Source organism: Lycorma delicatula, chromosome 4, assembly GCF_047948215.1.
Source record: "Lycorma delicatula isolate Av1 chromosome 4, ASM4794821v1, whole genome shotgun sequence".
NCBI classification, from domain to species: Eukaryota; Metazoa; Arthropoda; class Insecta; order Hemiptera; family Fulgoridae; genus Lycorma; species Lycorma delicatula.
The window spans coordinates 31,997,452-32,010,791 of NC_134458.1; the positions used below are offsets into that span (position 1 = coordinate 31,997,452).

General features: G+C 28.1%; 1 long non-coding RNA gene across 1 annotated transcript; it reads right to left on the reverse strand.

Annotated features, from left to right (window-relative positions):
* Window positions 1-5,539: 5,539 nt before the first annotated feature.
* On the reverse strand, window positions 5,540-13,040 carry LOC142322938 (uncharacterized). The gene is made up of 3 exons (XR_012755970.1): window positions 12,871-13,040; window positions 9,955-10,147; window positions 5,540-5,664 (listed from the first exon to the last, which is right to left on the reverse strand). It is a non-coding gene; the product is annotated as an uncharacterized LOC142322938 (long non-coding RNA).
* Window positions 13,041-13,340: the final 300 nt, after the last annotated feature.

A 13,340-nucleotide genomic window follows, 5' to 3' on the forward strand; every position in this document is an offset into this window, starting at 1 on the left:
TTCTTTTACTATCTTAAGGTTAAAGCACAGAAGTATCGGACCGTTACTTATTATTCCGCTTTATACGTAGATACAAATAAATAATTTTATAAAAACCCTAATTTAAGTTATACTGATGAAAACACGGCAAAAAGTATACACTTTTGTATACGTTAATTTTAATTTAGCGTGTATTTTGCCAGAAGTTCTTAAAGAACATGGACATCGATTTTCTTTAAAAAAAAATATTTGTAAGGTGTTATTTAATATATTATAATTTATTATATAATAATATTATTATTAAAATGTCCTTGCGAATAAAACAGGCGCGAAGACGAATAAGAATTTATTTGAATGATACCGAACAAAATTCTAAGTTTAGTGGCCTCGCACGCCAAGAAGTGTTTTCTTAGGATTTAAAACTTTGAAAACTGTATAACAGATAAGGCTACAATTCTTAATATAATAGGGTTGTAAATAAGAAATATAATTGTTCTAGCAAATAGTTTAAGTTATTAGAAAAATTGTTTAGATTAGAAATGTAAGATGAATGAATCTTCTTAAATGAATGAATTAATCGAATATGACGATTATGAAGTAAGAATTAAAAAGAGATCGTTTAAAAATGAATAGTACTCTTTCACAGAAGTGTATTTATCGAGTGATATTTCAATCTCTTGCGGTCTATTTCTTTTTTCAAAAACTCATTATCGACCTACATAATTTTTCTTTTTCTCAGGAACTACTCGACGTATCAGAACGAACTCTGCTAGAATTTCGAACAGTTTTTGAATACTTTAGTAAAATATTAACTTTCAAGCGAAAGAAACCAGAAAAAAATAATATTTTTGTTAATTATTCATGTAGAATGAATTTTTTGGTGTACTTAATGAAAACTTGATGAAAAATAAAGGTTTCATCAAATATCTGTTTTTCAAAAAAAAAGAGGTTTAAAAATTGTTGACTAAATAAGTTAGATAAGTTAGATCGTTCCAACTACCATAAAGATCATAAAATGTGTTAGTAATTTTATCTTCAAAGTTACTAGCTCGATTTTGTGGCGTAAAAGCTATAAATGGTATTAAACCTCCTAAATTAATTTCTTATTCCTACAATCCATTCTAAAATAAGTAAATATGATTTCATACGCATAGTCCTATGCATTTCTGTAATAACGCGAGATATTATAGTACTACACAGTCCGCTTTAATCAATAAATGAGAACTAAAAACGCAAAACTTGTCTGAGAAAAGTTTTAATTATCATAAATGTTCATTTTTACCGATGAATAACTATAATTGATATAACATATCGGCTTAATTTTTCCTACGGCTCTAACCTTGTAAAATCTCATAACACGGTAAAAGCACACCGAAAGAAAAGAATGGAGCTTCGGTAACCGTCTAACAACAAAGAAAAAGTATATTTATATTTAAATCGGCTTTGCAGGAATACGTTCGATCATAGACGTTTTTTTCTATTTTTTTTTTTTTTTTTTTTTTTTTTTAACGGATTTCGAAGGCTCTTTTATTAATTTTATTCTTATAACAGCGTAGAGCTCATTTCTTTCTTTGTAAATAATTATAAGAGGAAGTAATTTTAGAGGAAGTATTTTCATTTATAAGAGGTATAATTTTAAGAGGAAGAGCAAAAGAAATGAGGAAAACAGGAAAAGATTATATAAAAAATTAATGATAAAGCACGTTCGATCGAGTGAACTTCAAAGAACATGTTGTAATAAAATAACTGTACTTTTATAACACAATCGCACTACGTATAATAACAATAAAAGATATTTGCCATAAACAATGATTTCAATTTGAAATAAGAAAACTGTAGAGATGAATTAAAATTTTTAATTATGGTATTGAATGGCACACCATATATTCTATCATAATATTAGAATATTAAAGTAAGCAGAAAATTTTTTTTTTGAATTAAATGAAATATAATTCCGATATTAAATCTGGACCCCAAAAACCTCGCATTTTATCAAAAATAATTATTTTCTCTATGATGCAGCAAATCAACAAGCATATGTTTAATTACACCCCTATATTAGGAAGAACTTTCATCAAAACTCTTTTTATATAGGAAAGCAGATAAGAAAAATTATATTATTTGTTTTACTTTTTTTTTTAAAATCCATTTAAAACAAAATAATATTTGAATGTTTACCACAACTTTCCTTATTGATTTCACTTAGTTTTTTCATAAATGGTTGAGTGAATAAATAACCAGGAGGTTAATTTTTACAATTTATTTATTAGTTTTTTTTAATTAAAAAAATTATAAATTAACAAAATTACAAAATAAGGTATAAATGTTTATATTACTATGGTAAATACAATAGATTAAGCAAATATATTGACTTATATTTGTTCCACTCAGGATGTTATTCTCTCTTGAGGAAGTTGTGCAGTATATTATTTATTGATTTTTAACTGCAACATCAAGCAAAACTTTGTCATTAACTTTATAGTTGTAATTAATAATTTTTTATGTACATATTTATTGACAATATTTAAAAAAAATATAAATCATCATTAAACCATAAAAATTAATTCTCATCAGGAAAAGTTTTTTTTTCTGTAAATCAGTGAATTATAAAATGATGTGCTTTCAACTGAACTAAAAGAAATAATCATGAATATGTTAATTCAAGTGATATATTTATCACATAATTTGTAATATAATCTATAATAATTCATGTAATAATTCTGTGATACATTTAGGTTGAGTTGTTTAACATAAGTTTATATTTAAAAGTATTTTACTTAGTGCTCATAATTTAAGAAATTTGTATTTTTAATACTAATGTTCATTCTGTATAAGACATATCATTAATTTATTTTACCTGATTTATTGTCAAGTTATGTAACAGTTCTAATAGCCTGATTGCGCAACTGCTTATTACTTGTTAAAATTATATTACTTATAAGTTCTTAAAATTTTTGTAAAAATTATTTACACATGATAAGCATATATTAAAAGTTAGTATTCCACATAATGCATTAACGCATTGTTAAAATTATATAAACCGTTTTCTGGTATTTGCTTTTAAATTTTTTTAAGATAAAGAAATGCCCTGTTATACTGCATGTTTACATATACCGCAAATAAATTATCTTTCTTATTTTTCATGAAAATTTATTTCAACTAGAAGAAATGTTTTCTTATAACAAAATTTAATTTTGCTGACTTACATAGGAAAATTTAAAAAAAAACTGTTAGGAAAACACTTAGAGATTACATCTGCTAGACAGAAAATAAAGAATTATTAACTTCTAGTCTGATAGCAGAGTTAATAATTTTAACTGATAAAAAGGGAACCAGATTTAATATAGTAAATATTAGCAGTAGATGGTGATGACTATGAAGCAATTAATGTTCCTTCACTTCAAGGACTTGATGGAATGCAAAAAGTACTAAAGTTCTTTGAAACATATAGAAACACTAATTAAGTGAAACTATTACAACTTAATTAATCCAGTCAAAAGTCATATTTTGTAAAACTAAAGTATGGAAAACAATTTAATTTAAATAATAAAGACTTTTCAAAAAAATGTTTACTTTGTTTAAGAGAATTAAAACCTACAGTCTATAAGAAAATCTTTTCAATTATTTTATAAATTTAAGCCATATATATATATTTTTATTTTATTTTATATATATTATATATATATGATGTATGTATACAAATATAAATTATTGAAGTGAGGGAGGAAATTATGTGGATATTAAATTTAAAATAGGTTATATTATTGTAATTTCTATGTAATGTACAGTATATTGATACAGATTTATTATGCTCCAAATTGTTATAACTAATTATTCTAAAGTAAAATTTTTAGAAGTTTAAACCTGCTGGTATAAAATAAAATAAACATATGTTTGGCTCTCAGGATTATTAAAAGAAAGTTGTTAGACTGTTAGATTTTTAAAGATTGTCCACTCCTTTTTATTATCTACATGTTCTCTTTATGAAAAATGATCTGTGTAATCTAAAATGTGTCACATTATTCAGGAGAGTTTTAATTTCTGTTTACTATGAAACAAACAAGAAAATAGAATGAATTTCGTACATTAAAAAGGCTAATGAGGATCTGATTTTGCTAAATAGGTCCCTGACCCCAGGTTGGACTTTGTGTCCAGCTACTGGATGTGAAACTGAATGTCTGGATAAGCTCGCTGGCACACTTGTTCTCATCATGTTGTACAAATAGCATCACAAGAATAGAAATTCACCACTTAGGGTATATCAGAGAGGTACATAGGACAAATCCAGTTGGTTCTGGCCAAACCCACAAAACAACCAAGGAGGATGGGCTCAAGGTTAGAGAGAGGGATAGATAGAAAGAGAGAAATTATTCACTCATAGAGAGATCACAAAACAAAACAAACAAGACCACTTAAAAGAGTGTCTCCAGGCAGCAAGCATCAATTTCATCCACAAATGATCACGGTACCCAAGATGGCATCAGCAAATTAATGATCAATGACCTTTTTACTAATAAGCTTAAATACAAGTAATAATAAATTGCTTTTTATTATAAAAAAAACCACTAGAGAAGAGGCTCAGCTTCAGATTTCCTGAAGGAAAACCCTCACAAATTATGTGATGTATGAAAGTGTTCAACTGAACTGTAAACCATTCATTAAAGATGCCATTGCAGAATATGAAAAAAATTAATCCAGTATGAGTGTCTTCAAGATCTTCTGCTGACAGTTATTAATGAGTATGTTAATAAAAATATTTTAAACATTTTAATAACTGCTGGTTCAATAGCCATAACTTTGTACTAACTCATGCTTAAAGGTATATTTCTTTTGATTATTATGAAATATACTTGCTTTGTATAATAAACTATATTTATTTATTAGTATAATAAAATTGGAACAATATTTTCTTAATTGTTTTACTGCCTACAACTTTCAATTGTTTGTTGCTTGTAATGAGATGACTGGAGACATGAATAAATGCCGATTTGAATCCAGGAATTCAATCTGAGATCTTCATTGTTAGGATATTGGAATAAGTAGTTTTTGTAACAGTCTAAATGTAATTGTGGATTGAGTAACCTGTGTAGCAGATCTTTCATTAAATGATGGAAATACAAGTAATTTGTCAAATCAGATACTGGTTTGCTAAAAAGTAAAAATTTTATAGGTTCATTATTTCTTTAAGATCTGAAGCATAAGGTAATGCCCTGGTTGTTCCTTACATCTTTCAATGTTTGTATGTCTCATACAGAGAGTGACAGTGAATTTATACAAAATATTAGGTACTCATACTTCGTAACACTTTTAAACAGTGGTAGGTTGCAAGAAAACTTTTAATATAAACTGATTATTATATCAAAACATTCATTGATTGAATGTTTGAATTATTAAATAACAACCTAAAGCTGCTTCATATTTCTTAGTCAACAGAGCATTAAGATAATACAATTTTTCTCATCTACAGAAAGTACTAACAAAAGTTTGGCAACCTGTAGGTAATTTATCACGTTCCAAAGAAAGTATCCAAAAGTTTAACTATAAATAGCTACTGAAATTTTAACTGCACAACACACCAAAATTCTTCAAACATGTACTTATATAAGCTTACCCTTTCTTTTTTCGTTATCTTCTATTAGCAAGATTTCCTTACACACAAACTAATGAAACTGGTGAACATGGATTCTGTAAGCAAATGTACAAATATTACAAAATTATACAATGTTCTTCATATTTTGTCAGGTTTTTGTGTCTAATTGATTCAGTTTTTCATTTTATTGTCCCAAAATATCTTCACAATTTTTATCATGTAAATTAAAGTTCATTAACGTGGTTTGTTTCCTGTTTTTTTTTATAATCGACTCTTCTTGATTCATGAATAAAATCCTGTATGTGCCTTATTAGTTAAATCCTATCTCAATCAAATTCTCCTGAAATCAGGTGTCATATATATATATATATATATATGTGTGTGTGTGTGTGTGTTTGTATGTTGTAAGTAGTTAAATATTAAAATGAGTTAACAGGGATGAAATGGGCTAACTCAGTGGTAAAAAATAAAATGGCAAATTAAATTCTCACTGCCATCACACATTGTCCACATGAACCTTATAAATAAATAAAAAATAAAAACTTTATTGGTATCAGTACATAACTTCATGTCAGAAATGAGTAGATATGCTACAGTGGTAGATATGCTACACTATAGTGGAACTGATCTGACCTTTTCCCTGTAAGAGTAAGAAAAACCTTGGAAAAGTCTGATCAACTCAGCATCATAAAATATTAAATACATAAACAAAAAATAAATTTAACTATAGTTTATAACATTTTATGAACACTATAATTTGAAATAACAATTATACATATATGTAGAAGTAATAAAACAAATCAAAAATCAGTGGAGAGTATAAAATTAACATCATTATTTACTTGCTAAATTTTCACCTGCCTAGTTACGGGTCTCATTTGTGAGATTTACAAAGCTCATAACTGTCACCATAATTATGATGTGCATATCACTGTCAAATACTCATCATGATTATTCAGATTTAACAAGCAATACCTCATATTTCAGAGTTATGTGTTAGATAAATTTTTTCAGATATTCTCAAAGTTAAGTAAGTAAAGTTTAATAAATTCTGTTAAATCACCACTGATTAATTTTTAAAATTCAAACTCATGTAGTCGCATTCTTGGTAGTTTGAGCAAATATGAAAAATTTGTAATTCGCAAGAATATTTAATTGAGCAGAATGTGTAGTTAAATGAATTTTACAATTTTACTTCAGTTTTACAGAAATTCTGATAATGTTCAGTCATGACTGAATTTAAAAATATTGCTGACATTTAAATTGTAATTTACTGTTTATTTTTAAATATACCTTGAAATGTACAGCTTAAATTATTATTATATATTTTCTTTATTCGTGACTATTAAAATGCAATAAAAATAGCAGTTACACTTTACTATTGTCACAAAAAAGTTATGTAATTAGAACTACTACTGCAAACCTATTCATTGAAAATGGAATTTATTTTAATATAAAATGCAACTCACTGAATAACGTCTCACTGAACCACTTACCAGAATTAAGTCATCCAACATACATTTTACCATTGCCATGACTCATTAAATTTCTATCAGAACCAAAAATGATTTGGTTTTTGTACTCATATTTTTCTGTGGTAAAGTTGATTTCTTTTTTCTTGTTTTTTTATTGTTATAGCATATAAGATATGCGACTCATAATTTCAGAGCAGGAATTTTTTTTTCTAAAATCTATCCAAAGAAACTGAATTCTATTCTTAAATCAATATTAAGATTATTGATGAAATGTTGTTGAGTTAAGAATAAGATATACAAAAGATACATAAGTGTTGAATATTGAAACGGTATCTGATATCCAGGACTGATTGACTGCTATTTGGTCAGTAAGACATTTACAATTTAAAATTGGTGTCTTAATATATAATATTTACTGTGCCACAAAACTGTTAAACTTTGACCATATTAAATTCAAATTATGATTCAGATACTTCAACCTGAGAAAGGGATAAAAGAGATGTGTTTTACACGTACTGACATATCCTGTCTTGACATAGATGTGTGATACAACAGGTACGTTAAAGTTTATGTTTTCCATTTTATTTTTATTATTAGTATCCATTATTAAATTTTAAGGAAAGGCCTGAGTGCAGTTAATGCATATTCCACATTTCTTACTGATGAAAAACTTAGTGACTATGGTATCAGAGGAGCTGCTAACAGTTAGTCGTACTTTTCCAACCATAAATAAGCAGCTGAAATATCATCCTTTGATAAGAATACACATGTAAAATTTAGTCCCTCACTTCAAGATGTAGAACGTCAAGTGCTATAAGGAAGTAGCCTTAATCTTTTGCTCTTTTTACTGTCTGTTAATTATCTACCCCAAAATTCTGAATCCCTTATAAAACACAATACTTTATTTGGCCCAATAATCTGACGCCTAGTCAGTTTGAGTTCACTCTGTTAGAATTTAACATTTTTGTGCCACGATAAATGAACGATCTTGGGAGACCAATTCAATGAATAAGCACACCATATTAAAATACAAATGATGTCAAGAGGACATGCAGTCACCCAGTTATTGTTCTCACATTTAATCCTTTCATGAATATTTTATAAATTGTTCTTTGTTGTTAACAGGTCGTAAATTTTTTCATTAATCTAGATATCTATGTTTTATTTCGTCTGTATGAGTACTTTATGGAGAAATGACTCCTGCACTGCAATTACACATCGTGTTCTGAAATACGCTATAAATATAAAAACACTCTTTTTCTTATCAATAAACCACTTCCATCCTTGCAATAATACAGGAAATAACGGAAAAGTTATAACTGAAACTTTTTCTTGGAGTCAATACATACTTAACGTGTTTGCATGAATAGCCCTATGTTCATGTAGATAACTCATATTCTATCAAAAACTCTCCAATGAGTTGCTCTTTTTACGGAATATGCCACATCATTGTTCTGAAGGAGAAAGAAACCAGTTGTAGTCAGTTGGCAACAGCAGTAATCAGGTGAGGACACTTTCTATAAGTTATAGCAGATATTTTTATAGGAAAACCATCTTTAGTGGCTCAAACCATCTTTCAAGCTATTGAATGTACATGCAAAGAAACTGATTATTGTTAAAGAATATTTACACACTTACAGTAAATTAATTCATTTAGAATTCATTGAGATACTTAATGTATGCATACATTTTGCTGAATTGAAAGAGTTTTACTTTTTACTCCCTGTTGAACCGGTGGTCTTCACTTGAAGTTTTAGTTAATGGTATTATATCAGTAGTGGGAATATTGACTTAAATTTGTGTATAAGTTTTTATTCAATTATATTGCTTTAAACAGTAATATTTAAATAAAAAACGAAAAAGATTAATTAAAATATTTATACACAATCAATACTTATGCTACCATGTTATTAAAAATTGACTGCATATGCTGAAAAGATTTAACCTGGAGGTATTGTAAAGCGGTTAAGCCCAATAACAGGATGTGTGGATGAGGAGTTACATAGTAAAACTGGTACTGGGGAACTCCTATTTACTGTGATCAGAAAAGGAAAATAAAAAAACTAAAAAAAAAAAAAAGGTCAGTTTTATATAGTAATACTTTTTTTCTGACCCTTATGTACAATAATGAATTCTGGAATCTTAACAAGAAGCAATCAGAGCTATGTAAATGCAGCACCAACTGTGAATAGAAAACAAAAAGAAAAATGACTGTGTGACAAACCAGGTTATAAGAAAGAGCCTAAATAGAGTAAATTAGAAAAACGGTAGAAAGAACACAGTTCTGATGATTCAATCACTTAAAAAGGATGACTCTGCAGAGATCCAAGTACTACAATGTAACACAGAAGCCAAGAGATCATACAAGAGGTTGTAGGGGAGGGGGCATCTACCTAACATTTTTATATGAAATGTTAGCCGCTTAGGTGGTGAGGGGTGTGCTGGAATAAGGCAAAAGAAATGCCACTTCTTAGAAAGCATAGGAAATCTCCTCTAACCACATCATTGACAAGCAGAAGAGGAGCCAACTAAGTAAGCCCAGCAACCCCAAAAACTGGCTTCTGTTGGATCTGTGAATTTTTAGTTTATTATCAAAATATTGGCTTTAACTGTTATCATTTTAAAGAAAGTTTGTACATTGTCTGATTCTGGGGTAGGAACAAGTTCAGTTTCTATTTCAGATGTATATAATTATATAAAACAGAAAGAATAATAATTACATGATTTCTACATAAGTTGCTAACCTACCTGGATATTTTTTAGTTTGATATTGCTGATTACCATTTCCTATTATTGCTACCCACCCGCTAGGAATTTTTCTAAATCTAAGACTACCAATCCCTATTAATGAATTCATTATTGTTTAATGATTTAGGTAACGTAAAATACGATGCTATCTCAATTACTTACTGTGTTAGAATCTGAACACGGGCACGGTGGACACAATCTTGGTATAAGTACACGATCGATTTTAGTTTTAAGGTTACATAAACATGTCTGGAGTTTTGGGACAGGAGTCTGAGCTACGTAACCACAGTTAATATGTGAAGGTTGGGTCGGTACCAAAACGGATGGTTTTTGTACAGTGTAAGGATGCTGATACCTAAAAATAAAATAAAATAATTATGAGTATATTATCAAAATAAACACATCATGAACTGAAATGAGTTTAACCAATCTTTCTAATATTTGTTATTGTATCCATAATCCATACAATGGGACTATGAAATCGATCAAGTTACAAAACAAAATTTAAAGACAAGATTAGTCCTTAATCCTTATCTTAATACTTATCATAATTTATAAATGATGGTATTCTATAAAATTATTAAATTATTTAAATTTTTAGAATTCAAGAAATTTTGAAATTCTGAGACAAGTGTTTTTTTCTTTCTTATCATTTAACCCAATCAATCTGACTCCATTTCAGGCTCAGATGTTACTTTGATTTAAGTAGTCTTTTAATTCCATTAATATAATATCAGAATTACTTATACTTATCTTACAATGAGGCTACTAACAGATGGTCAGGTTACTCCGTAAGTATTCAACCATAACCTTAATGCTCTGTCAGTGTCATTTATTATAGAAAGGCAGACCATACAATGGTTGCCATAACAAGAAGCACATCATCAAGACAATATACATACTAGTTCATTATTATTTACATAGGTTTTCTACCTACTTTAGTTGAATAGCATATAAAATGATATTTCAGTTTTGTCTCTGATGCATTATGTTATGCAACATGGTGTGCACTTATTAAAAGTGAAACAAAAACACATGCATTTTCATAATAACAGTAGTAATACAATTTTTCTAAGTTGTGAAAAACCTATGCATCTATTCTAATATTAAAAATGAAGGGGAAAGGGTAAAATTTAAATTAAAAAACTTGAGGTTCTTGGTGTTCAGAAAGTTGTTTGGCAGTAAGTTACATTGAAGGTACTTTAAAAATAAATAGTATGATGTAACAGTTACACCAGTGTATACATCAGTTCTCCTAATTATTAATAAGAAAACAGTTAAAAAAGATTTTATATTACATGTTTCATATACATCAGAGGAATTATTCTAAATGTCATCCTTCAATGTTTATGCATTTATGGTGGTGTTAAACCACTAAATTAGAAATTTTTTACTGCAAATAATGTTTTGCTCTGATTTATAAATCAGCTGTGTTTTCAATCAACAGCTTGAGGCTGCACAGGACATTCATGTTAGAAATAAATAAAAATCATTTAGACTTTCATGATTTTCCAGAATATAAAATTGCAAAGCGTCAAATCACGTGATCATGGTAGCTGTTCAATTATTTCTAGAAGTCCTATCCATTCAGGAGATGTTTGATAAAGATAGTTTCTAACTTAAAGAGCATAGTAAAAATGGGGTCTATCTTGCTATCAAACATAGCGATATCTGATGTTAAACTCAAGGTTGTTTAATAGCTTGTCAATAACAAAATCTCATAATGTGAATCATACACTACACTTTCATAAAAAAATAAGGTTCCAACCACTCATTTTTGCAATATCATACCAGATTCTTAGTATATTTAAGGTTTGCATGAATTTCAGGTTCTCTTTTTCTCCGTAGTTAATTTTCCTCAGTAGTGAAGAATCAAAAAATTTCACTTGGAATTCTTCACGGATGGTAGCAGTACCCTTGCTTTACCACCAGAACTGATTTATAAGAAGTCTTTGTTCTGTGTAGTTGTTTGTGTAACAACATTATTTTCAACACAGTACAAAAATGAACTGGACAAAAATTGAATTATTTACAATTATATTTTTAGTAATAATTCTTATAACAGGAATTATAAGAGCTGACCACCTACAAACAAAATTTTCATCTTTTGCAGAATTTAAATCTGCATACATTTTCAGCCAGCTGTGTATATTAAACATGTCAATAAAAAAATATGTATATCTTAACTGATATAATGTGATCTGTTCGTGTAGTATTCTATTCAGCTTAACAAATATTAGCATGGATGACCCTTCATAAATAAGTATTCTAATAATTGTCGGAACTTTAAATTATGAACATTCCAACAAATTATTGACCTTCAGCCAGGCAGACTGAAATTTAAAATTTAAATTTTATTGAAGTATTGCTTCTTCAATAAAATTTATATTTCTTAGTCTGCATTATGGCCTTTATTTTTAATGATGTATTTGTACTTGTGAATGTACTCATTTTAGTAAAACGATGCCATTTGATGTTAACGTTTGTATATTTCGAACTGAAAATATCCAAACACTTTAAAGGAATAAATGAAAAAAGTTTCATAAAATTGTTTCGACCGAATCAATCTTATAAAGATGCTGACCATTGAAATGATGAATTCTTTAATAACAATTTTTTAAATCTGATACAAAAAAAATCATGAGAATTTTCATTGTTCATTCTTACCTAGGTTTTGGACTGCATTTTATCCGAGATTTCACTTATTTCATTCACATGATTTCTATCTGATCTATTTATTCTTTCAAAACACTTTAGTGTTCAATTAAAACATAAAAACTTAATTTCTCTAACCGATGTAGCTGTCTTAAATTTATCATAAAATTACTTTATTTTAACCTATTTACCTCTGTCTGTCTATCTGTCTGGCTCTCTCTCTCTCTCTTTCAATCCATTTATCTTAAAATTGCTTTATATTACTTTATTTGGGAACCAATAAAACATAAAATTAATTCCATATGTAGTAGATTTGATGAAATTTTATGTGCAGTTTTTCATTACAAGTATATGTTTTTAGTATAAAACTGAAGTTTTACGATTTATGTTAAATTAGGATTTAATTTTTTTTTATTTACTTACCGTTCACATACGGATGGCTGTTGGCAAAGAGGAGTTTCTGTCCGGTAAGGTAGATTTAATTTTGGTGCACATTCTGATTGCTTTGAAAAAGGTTTGGTAACGTCGTACTTGTACGATAGACAAGGAAATACTGACTTTTCGCAGCGTGGAACTTCAATTGTTGCTGGTGGTACTCGTATTACAGGAGGACACATTGGAGTCAGACATGGTTGTACATTGTAACAATGCAGTTTACATTCCGGTATATAGTTACTTGTTACTGGAGACTCAGTATGATATGGAAGGTTCTGAAAAATGATGAACTAATAATTTTAACAAACGGTGCATTTGCTTAGTACGTTACTTACCATAATAACTCAGGTTCTGTATTTTTATAAATTATATTTAATAAAACTATAAATTTATATTATTATAATTTAAGTTTTTCTTTATTGTTACTTAATTAAGCTGTAATTAAACAAAAATACTAA